General features: G+C 39.8%; 1 long non-coding RNA gene across 1 annotated transcript; it reads left to right on the plus strand.

The window, feature by feature from the left end:
- The first annotated feature begins 7,054 nt into the window (after positions 1 to 7,054).
- Positions 7,055 to 8,252, plus strand: LOC146692530 (uncharacterized). Its single transcript, XR_014915015.1, has 3 exons — positions 7,055 to 7,095; positions 7,478 to 7,666; positions 8,037 to 8,252. It is a non-coding gene; the product is annotated as an uncharacterized LOC146692530 (long non-coding RNA).
- Positions 8,253 to 11,275: the final 3,023 nt, after the last annotated feature.

Genomic DNA, 11,275 nt, shown 5'->3' on the forward strand with positions numbered 1-11,275 from the left:
CATTATTGTTTGGCACTTTTATGTTGATTAATAGCAGTTAATTAGATGCTGTTTTACGCGTGCTAATTTATGGTGCGTAGACAGTTGTTTGGTGTTAGCATTAGCACTTGGTCACGCAGCTCCTCAAGTAATTATTTAATTTGTCACTCATATATACTGTATTTTGTTGTTACAGTTTCACACCTGCCATATAAAGCAAAGTCTAAACCCACTCTGGCGTCAGTGACTTTTGTGTGGAGGTGTTTAACTCCTGGATAGTAGAAAGTGGTTCTACGAGGCCAGTACAGTTTACATTAAAAACATCACTTTGATTAAAAGGTTTGTGCATACCTATGGAAGCCTGTTTCCGCCACTAAAGAAAAAAAAAAAAGGATCCATAGGATTTTCTCACAATTTTGTCTTATTAACTCGAAATTTCGAGTTACCGCTGCCAATCAGTAATCTACGTGAATGACATCATTTCCTTGTTACCCAGAAGCTGAAGCCCTCAGGTACAAATGCTACAGCTAAGCTACCGGTATTACATCCAGTCATGAATGCGCAGATTGCTGAGTATTTTCAGCGTGGCTTCAAAAATGATGAAATCCTTGTGTTATTACCTGAATCACATGGCGTTACTATCAGCAAACATACTCGCGAAAGCGCCAATGTGTTGCGATCCGGTTTTGAGTGCGCGTTACTCTGTGTCATATGCTTCCGGGTAACAAGAAAGTGACCTCATTCACATAGATTACTGATTGGCAGAGCTAACTTGAAATTTTGAGTTATATTTCTCCAAATTTCGAGTTATGGATACTTGTTTTTTTGTTTTGTTTTTTTAGTGGTGGAAACAGGCTTCCATACATACCGGAGGATTAACAGTTACAGAAACATAAATTTAGATAAACTGTTGTATAAACTGTAGTTTGGTGGTGGTCTAATAAAATGCGTTTGTAGCGTACGTCTAGTAATTCTGTAATAAACCTGCAGAAACCCTCAGGATGAATATAGAAAAACAAGATCTTGTTAGCTGGTCTGCCTGTTAGTTTAACCATAAATGGCTTGGAAACAAGGAATTACTTTTGGTGGTTAAAGCCCGTGTCTGGAAAAGCTTCCAAAGCAAGTGTGAGTCGAAGGTGTTTTACCTTAAAACAAACAAGGCTGAAGAGCGTTTAATTTACTCAAGGTCCTAAAAGGTTGTAAACACGCTGATCAGACATGAACTTTAGGCTTTATACGTTTGTAAAAATTAACTACTTGCACCTAGATGCAGTTTGCGTCGTGTGAAAAGTGTTACGTGGAAAACACAACAACACAATCCAGAAAGGCAGCACGTGCGATTTATCGCTTACCTTCCCGAGACACAAAGTCTTCACTGCTAAAAATAAAGTTAATGTCAAGCAGGTTAAGAGCCATTTTGGTGTAATTTTTCCAAGCAGGCCACGTTATCCTTTCAGCAATCTGATCAGCTGTAGCGCCTCTGGAGGGATTATGCAGTTTTCCACACTTAATGCGCTCCTGTGTTATTTACTGAGGAGTTGTGGCTGCTAAAATACGTTAATTTATCAGTGAAATAAAACTGCCTGAAACGGAGCCCAAAGAAAACGTCTGCTGGCGTTGTGCGTTTCGTCGAATGATAGTGATTAATGAACTTTCACCAAATGAGTCAAATCAGCAGCTGCAGCTCCAAAGAAAAGTCAAATGATCTCCAGAGGAAATTAACAAACGTCGGCTCAGTATTTACATTTGTATTTATGGGAAAACACCCACGTCTTCCACATCTGATAGCATATTCAGGGTCTCTGAAACAACTCTGCTGGTTGTCATAGCAAAGAGATCCTACCTTTTCATGAATTCAATCTAATTTAAAAAATGTATTAAAAAAGGAAAAACCATCTCCTGATCTTATTTGTTCAGCAGATATTACTTTTGTTAATCAGTTGAATATTTCGTTCAGTAAAGCCACACAGTCCACCCAGCAACAACAATGTCGACGTTTCGTGAAAAAGTAAAAACCTTTTCAAAACCCCTGCGGCGATTGTCATATTCAAACCCGGTGACCATCTGCTGTGAGGCACCAATGTGCTGCCTCTTAGGGTCATGTGAATAAACACAAGGATGAACACAAGGTGTGATGTACAGTAGACGTGGACTCTAATTTTTTAAACAGTTTAAAAACATTTTAGCCTGGAGGCCAACTTGGACATCTTTTGGACCTCTTTAAGCATCACTTCATTAAATTAATATGAATTCAATCCTTTGTAAACGTCAGAGTGACACTTTTCATGATAATCTGAACATCTTTAGGTTTTGGGCTGTAGGTCAAACAAAGAACATCTTGCACTGTAAAATATTACGATCAGCATGATAGAAAAAGTCAAGGAAATGATCAGATCAAGAATATTTTGAATATATTGTTGGAGATGATATGAACTAGTTCATTGTCTTCTGTTGTGGCATTAATATTGTCTCATGCATTAAAAGGACACTCTGGATGGATTTTAAGTGTGCGTGTAGGCCGATATCTTAAAAGCTTCACTGTCATCCAAAACCTATTAAAAAGACATCAGTGAGTCATAGTGCTGACACATGCAGCGTTTACTTTGAGTCAGTCACCATCATGCAGCTACAAATAAAACCAAAAGGTTGATTAATTTACTACTTAAAATAAACCCTAACCAAAACACCGCTCCATCCTGTTTGGATGAAAAGTGGACCGTATTCCTGGAAATGTGAAACTTGCACATTTGCGAGATTTCAATCAACACCAGTTAATTTTGTTCTTTTAGTGAATCCAGACTCACACATTTTACCAATATGGTGTTGGAAACTGCTCTTAAAGCATTTTGTAAGACTGAAAACATAATTTAATAATTTAAATTTTTTTAAAAGTCATTTTAAAACCATTTAGTTTGGAATTGCATTCCAATGGTCTAAAGCAACGGTCCCCAACCTTTTTTGCGCCACGGACTGGTTTATGCCGGACAATATTTTCACGGACCGGCCTTTAAGGTGTCGCGGATAAATACAACAAAATAAAACTAGTACCGGTACCGAAAAAAAAAAGAAGATCTATTCATAACACACGTGAAAAGACCCGGGAAAGACTCGGGGAAGTCAAGGGGAGGCGGCGTGTGTTTAATGGTGAACAACAACTGGTGCAACAGTGCGAACGTTGTTCCTCTCACACGCTCCTGCACACCAAATCTGGAACTACTGTCCATCATGTGTCGTCCTTTTTATCTACCTCGGGAAGGCACAATCCCGCCCTCCGTTTGGCAAATCTGATCACGCCGCCATCTTCCTCATGCCAAAATACAAACAAAGGCCGAAACAGGAAGTTTCGGTTCAGAGGAAGGTCGCGCGCTGGACGGATCAATCGGTGGCCGCGTTACAGGACGCACTCGATGACGCAGACTGGGGCATGTTCAGAAACAGCTCCGATGATGATGTCAACGTGTTTACGGATACGGTTGTGGGATTCATCGGGAAACTAGCGGATGATACCATGGAGACAAAGACTATCACAACGTTTCCCAACCAGAAGCCGTGGGTGGATAAAACCATCCGCGACGCTCTGAGATCCCGCACCGCTGCCTACAACATGGGACTCACGACGGGGGACATGGACCCGTACAAAGCCACATCATATAACGTGCAGAGGGCGGTGAAAGAGGTGAAGCAGCGCTACGGGAGGAAACTAGAGTCACAACTCCAACAGAGTGACTCTAGGAGCCTGTGGCGGGGACTAAGGACAATAACGGACTATAAAGCACCAACAACCGGTATGACGAACGCGGCCGTGACTCTGGCAGACGAGCTGAACACTTTCTATGCTCGCTTCGAGGCTGTAGCTAAGGACTCCAACAATGCTAGTGCTAGCGGCGCTAACGGCTGCAGACAGGAAAATACTGCGAGCACCGGAAACGTGCTCGTCATCTCCGAGCATGAAGTAAGGAGAGCCTTCAAGAGAGTGAACACCAGGAAAGCAGCAGGACCAGACGGCATCCCAGGTCGTATCCTCAGAGACTGCGCATACCAGCTAGCTCCTGTGTTCACTGAGATATTCAACATCTCTTTATCTCAGTCGGTGATCCCCACATGCTTCAAAGAGTCCATCATTGTTCCTGTCCCGAAGAAACCCCACCCTGCTTCTCTCAATGACTATCGCCCTGTAGCCCTCACCTCAGTAGTGATGAAATGCTTTGAACGCCTGGTCAGAGACTTCATCATTTCTTCACTACCAGACACACTGGACCCACTACAGTTCGCTTACCGTCCAAATCGTTCCACAGACGATGCCATCTCTCATCTCCTCCACACATCACTCACTCACTTGGACACTAGAAGGGGGAATTATGTTAAAATGCTCTTCATAGACTACAGCTCTGCATTTAATACCATAATTCCCTCCACACTCACCACCAAGATGGAGCATCTGGGACTCAGCTCATCTATGTGTCAGTGGATCTCCAACTTCCTAACTGGCAGACCATAGGCAGTAAGGATGGGCGGACATGTCTCAGCCTCCACCACTCTCAGCACTGGAGCCCCCCAGGGGTGTGTTCTGAGCCCCCTGCTGTACTCTTTGTACACATATGACTGTGTGGCCACTACCAGCTCCACCACCATCATCAAGTTTGCTGACGACACCGTCGTGGTGGGCCTGATCTCTGATAACAACGAGACGGCCTACCTGAAGGAGATTAGGAATCTGGAGAACTGGTGCCAGAGGAACAACCTCCTTCTAAACGTCAGTAAGACAAAGGAGCTGATAGTGGACTTCAGCACTAAGCAGGAGAGGAACTACCAGACCCCTGTCATCAACGAGTGCCCAGTGGAGAGAGTGGACAGCTTCAACTACCTCGGAGTTCACATCACGCAGGACCTGTCATGGTCCTGTCACATCAACACCGTGGTGAAAAAGGCCCGTCAGCGTCTCTACCACCTCAGACGCTTGAGAGACTTCCAACTGCCCTCCAAGGTGCTCAGGAACTTTTAATCGTGCACCATAGAGAGCATCCTGACGGGAAACATCTTAACCTGGTTCGGGAACAGCACCATGCAGGACAGACGAGCTCTACAGAGGGTTGTGCGGTCAGCTGAGCGCACCATCCGCTCCGAGCTCCCTGACCTGCACTCAATCTACAGCAGGCGGTGCTGGACCAAGGCCAGGAAGATCGTGAAGGACCTCAGCCATCCCAACAACAGACTGTTCTCTCTGTTGAGGTCAGGAAAGTGATTCCGCTCCCTGAAGACCAACACAGAGAGACTGAGGAGGAGCTTCTTCCCGCAGGCGATACGGTTTCTCAATCACACCACCACACAGTACTGACCCACACATATAGTTCTTACACACACACTGGACATTCTGGACATTGTTTTCACTTCATCACTTAAATCACTTTAAGCATATTTGCACTGCACAAGACATAATGTGGATTGCACAACACTGGTCACTACATTCTTCATTTCCGGTTAATACTTGTACAGCTGTTGTTATTGTGTATATATTTATTTATATTTCTTCATACATTCTTATATAGTTCTATATTGTGTATTTTGTTGTACAGTTACTTTATTTTCAACTTTAATTTATATATTTTATCTTATTCTTTCCCAGTTAAATTTACCCTTCATTCTAATTTGTGTTGTACAGTTATTTCATTTTTAACCTCAATTTATATGTTATTCCTTCCTAGTTAAATTTACCCTTTTTAATTTTTCATATTTATTTCCTATCTTATTCATAGCCTTTTCCTTTTTTGTTTTCTTTAGGTCACGAGCAGTTGTCCAAGCATTTCACTACATATCGTACTGTGTATGACTGTGTACGTGACAAATAAAATTTGAATTTGAATTGAAAACAGAGTTCACGATAAAACGATAACAAAATAATGCTAAAAACCGCTAAAAACCCTGAAAACCATACATTTCACACCTGAGCCTCAACTCTCACGGCCCGGTACCAAACAACTCACGTGGCCCGGGGGCTGGAGACCGCTGGTCTAAAGGAAGTTGGTGATAAAATTCTCTGTTCTATGGGATGAGGTTTCTGCTTCTGAAAGAACAGGAAACACAGCAGTTAAATGTCACGTCTCTTAAGTTTGAACAGCATTAAAAACATGAAGAATTATCTGTAAACTCTGATCTGAGATGAACAAAAATGTGGAAATCATGTGCACAAGAACATCCATCCATTTTCTGTTTGTGCAAGCACAACCACGAAAAAACAACAACAAAGAAAACAACAGCTACACTGAATTTGAAATCATCAGATAAGCTGAAAAACAACAACAAAAAGTTTTTTGTGATTATTTTTTATGTTTTGTTTTATTTTTATGTTTACACTGCACCCAAACCCAATGCCCCCAATGATGGTGAGCCAATAGGGTATGTAAAAAAGCCAGTTGAGGTGGTTTGATCGTCCAAATCAAATTAAGCAGTTTCATTGTGGCATGGAAGTTTGACTCTAGAATATGAAAACATCTAAATTTAGCTGCAGCATTAGCCAAAACGTAAAGAATACACACAACATGAATGGGTCCAGATAGCCAAAGAACAAAGTACACAGAAAATGAGTCTGTGATAAGTCTGGAAGGCCATCTGAGGCCAAGAGAGCCCTTACTGCAGAGACTCTCTGGCCTTCAGCCTAGAGGGAGAAAATAGGAGTGGAAGGGAGGGGGAAAAAGCAGAAATGTGAACAAAGATGGAAGAGAAATGGATGCCAGCACCATCTGTGTGTCAGCTTACTGTGACTAAGGTTTGTGGACTTTTGAGCTGAGGTGTCTGATGTATGATGAAGAGGCTGAAGATGACCAGCAGCCTACAATCAAAAAAGTGAAATTTGGTGGTTATTGCATTTACAAGACTCTAACATGTAATTTGAACACAATGAATTTATGTTTCTAAGGTGAACGTAATAAAATCATATAAGATCTACATGAAATGTATCAACTTAGCGCTTCTTAAATTTATTCTTGTTGATATGACATGATAAAATCTAACAAGAGTGGTTAGCTGCCTTAAAGACTCGCGATATCACAAGACCACGTGAGATTCTAAACAACAAGAGGCAGGAAAGCACATGGTTTGCTTCACGGTCATCTTGGAAAGGTAAGAGTGAATCTATCTTCATCCATCTTGATGAAAATACTTTTTGCACAAAGGTATCATTAGTTTGTCGATTCTTTTCAGTTCTATTTATTCACATTTGTTTTTTAAAAAAAAAAATCTGTTTATGCCACTCTAGCTAGCTAACACGTTAGTGCAAGAATATAGCACAATGTCATGCTAGCATGATAGCCTAATATGAAAGACTTAGCTACTCCAAATATAGATATTGTTTATAACTTAACCTCTGCACATAAGCTAGTTTGGCTCTACCACAGACACTGTTGTGATAAATTTACATTTTACGTGTGGGTTGTTGAAATTTGTAAGTTTGTAAGTTGCAACTGATGGACAGTGGTTTATTTAACAATTTATGTGTTTTTAGTACACTGAGGAGGAAAGACAAAACATGAACAGATATGTTTTCCTGTTTTTTAATTTTTTTGAAATTAAATATTTTTCTACTTAATAAACTTGGAGACTTGCAGTTCCCTCCTGTAAAGATAATAAATGTTTAATCTTATCAGGTGGTGAAAGGTCTGGAGAGCTGGCAGGCCAGTTCATCAAATTCATGGTGAGCTAATATTTTTCTTAAAAATTATCACATTCCCATGTTAAAAATGTAATATATTCATTTGTAAGTGACATATAGTTTTGAGACCAAGAAAACATTGCATTCTGATTTTATGTACACATCATCTAAACTTTCTTGAATTGGGGGTATGGCATGATTAAATTAATACACAAATTACAAAACAATATTAAAATGACAGACTTGTCTAAAATGCATAAATACTATTTGAAAAGATTAAGACTGTAAAACAATAGCCTCTGTATTTCTCACAAATTCCTGGTAATTCAACTAAAAGTTCTTTAATCCCACTGCTAGGTCGTTGAGATGGATTTCCGTATATATTTGTTTTTTTCCCCCTCTGTGTATAAAGACTGATGCTGTTGAAATCAGAAGAGAATACATCGCCAAAGGTCTTTGCGTGTACCTGAATGAAGATCCTGAGAAGCTGGTGAAGAATTACCTGGTATGTTAACTTGCCTGTATCCTTAACTAAGGAGATGATCAAAGATAAGCTTGAACTACATACAAAAAGTTTCAGGGGATGGGGTTTTCCTATAAATTACCGGTGGCTGTAAAAAAATACCTTTTAAAATAGGAAAAGTAAGAGCTTTAAGTTTCTCACTGGATACTACACACACCATTCTTGAGTGTTTTATACTATCATTATTATAATATCATTATAATAACCTCATTCATACACACATTCATACAAGATTTTTATGTAACATTTACACTTCAATGGATGTATCAGGAGCAACTTGGGGTTCAGTATGTTACCCATTGATAGTTTTAGTATCAGATTAGAGAAGCCAGGGATTAAACCAGTAGACAACTTGCTCTACCTCCTGTGCCACAGTCACCCCTATCACAACTCAAGATTTTGAAAGACAGGACATTGTTGAGGTATTGAATGAACTTCTCTTGAGTCAGGAAAAATATCGGGCAGTCTTTTTTGATTACATTTACATTATTATAAGGCTTGAATTAATAAAACTTTTAGGTATTTTACATTAACTCATTCACTGCCATTGATGTCTATAGCCGTCAATTGCAGTGAATGAGTCAATGGGTTTAACTCATTCACTGCCAATGGCTGGCAGTTTACTTGCATTTCATGTATTCTTTATACATTATGTGAAATTTGCTATAAATTCAATAAATTGGAGAAAACAAAAAGATGTGTATGACAAATTTTTTATTTACCTTTTAGATGTAATAGTGAAATGTATGTTAACCAGACTCTAGACTTTGTTAAATGCTCCAAAAAATTACTCTTTAAATTAACTTAAAATAATCATGGAAAGAATTTCCACATGATTAAATTGCTTTCTATTAGCATTAAAGACTTGTGTTGGAATAACTTAATTTGTATGAGTTGGTTCAACTCAATTAACTTAAGCTGGGACCAAATTTAGTAAATTAGTTGAAGAAAACCTACTGAATTGAGTTGGAACAAAACTCTTTAAGTTGGATCAACACTATTAAAATATATTGGATCAAAATGCAGTAAATACGTTGATTCATCAATCTTTAATTAAGTTGGTCCAACTTGAGTGCATTAAGTTGGAGTAACAGAATTGCATAATGCTAAAATAAAGCAATTTAATCACGTGGAAATTCTTTCCATGATTTTTTTATGTTCATTTAAAGAGTTATTTTTATGAGTGTAGTTGTTGAAAAGGAAATGCACTACATGGCTGCTGAAGTAGCAGTGCCTATTCTAAAAGAGTGGCCTGAATATAATTTAGGGCCAAGACGGTACCTGACAAACATTCAACTGAAGTACTGAGTAGACCAGGATTCTGACATGGGGATAAAGGGAGAAGATGGTAACTTTCCTGAGGTTAAGAAATACAGAAACCTTTGATTGCTAAGAATACAGTTCAGACCAAGATGTAACAAACTACAATGCAAGAAAGGCTTCAGACTATATATATTTTTACTATGCCATCTATTTGGCATTATAGAAACTGGAATTGCACAGGACTGTAGAAATTTGGATGGGATGAAGTGACATGCCAACCAAGAGTCAGGAAGAGGCGTTCTCCATGTGAAATTATAGGAATCTAAGAGAAGACGTTAAACCTTTTCTCTTAGTGTCATGTGGAAGTAAATTGGATACAAGGAGGTGAGTTAAGACAGGATTAGAGTTGAAAAGGGATGAATGACTGATGGAGATGGATTTGCATCTAGGCACAGGATGTTGAAAAGCTGAGAAAGATCAGTTGTGACTGTAGAAATGTGGAGAAACAAAATCTGGGAACGCATCAAAGGGTATTATTGCAGGAGAAGAGTCGTTTCACTCATCTAGCCAACAGCAGTTTCCCTGTCATTTGAATTGCCAACTCTTCAGAAACGGACACCAAATATAGCATTGCTATGTCTTTGTGAAATATATCACTGGGTAGAAGATTGAGATAAAGCAAACCAGTTTTCCATGTGCAAATCACATTTCTATGGCGACTAGATCGTCACCAATTGACAGATTTCTAAACAGATGATGAGCACAACTGCTATGTTAGCATTAGAAGTAACCTCACATTTGTAGGATGAGAAAAGGAGACAAATTAATTTCTTTGTCTGTGCACAAACATTCTCCAAGGTAAAGACGCTTGCAACCTGAGGATTGTAAGGGTGACCCAATGAAGGAGGAAATGCAGATGCTAGAGTCAACTTTGGCAAGGATGTAGACTATGAGGCTATGAGCAGGAGAGTTAGAAGATGTATGGATGTGGTGCACGCTCCATATGGTTATGTTTAATCTTCCATCTGGACTTGGGTCATCCATTGGACTTCCTCCACATTGACACTAGCTCTGCCTCTCTTGACCTTGCTGCCTTCTTACATACCTCCCCCCTTTGCCTATTCCATCATCTTCCACCACCAGGAGCAGTGGTTCGATCGGCCACAGGAGCAGTCAGTCATCGTAAACCTGGGGAAGGCCAAACTGTTTGGATATCTTTTTCCAACAGTCACTTTCCAGGTACTTCAGCCCCTTTGCCATAACATTAACCCATGTCAGGGGCAGACTAGATGCCAACCTGCCTCGGCACAACATTTTCAACTGACTGATATGAGGGTACAGTCCAGGTGTGTCTCTCTTCACCAAAATACAAAGATGTAAATGTTTCAAAAAGGAATCAGCACCATGTCTAATTTTTAGTTAAAAATGGCTAAAAAGATAGCGTTGTTAAATGTATTCATGATCATTTTCTCTCAAAACAGTCCCACCATTTCAAATGAAGAGTCTTGAACTTTTCTGTTCTGGACCTTGAACTAAAGCCAAAACTCGGTAATACACTTAGGTCTTAGTCGTTTCATTGAAAATCCACTGCAGTTGTTAGGGCCTGGCGGCTTATGCATAAACCTATTGTGCCTTTTCCTACAGACATAAGATGTTCATCCGTCATGACATTAAGCACATAAACCATCATGGACGTAAACAGTTTCTCCCTCTGCCCCAGTGTTTCGTCCTTCTGCAGAACCATCACCAGGCTTCAGGGTATTCAAGGTCAGAGCCTGGCTTCTCTTCCTGCTCTTGTGTTTATGAGTTTTAGTTTACTGCTCATATAGGATTAACACTGCAGCTCCAATAAATGCTCATATTAA

The sequence above is a fragment of the Copadichromis virginalis genome, linkage group LG15, assembly GCF_057382275.1.
Source record: "Copadichromis virginalis isolate Kocher_CV1m ecotype Utaka linkage group LG15, C_Virginalis_male_GT1.1, whole genome shotgun sequence".
NCBI classification, from domain to species: Eukaryota; Metazoa; Chordata; class Actinopteri; order Cichliformes; family Cichlidae; genus Copadichromis; species Copadichromis virginalis.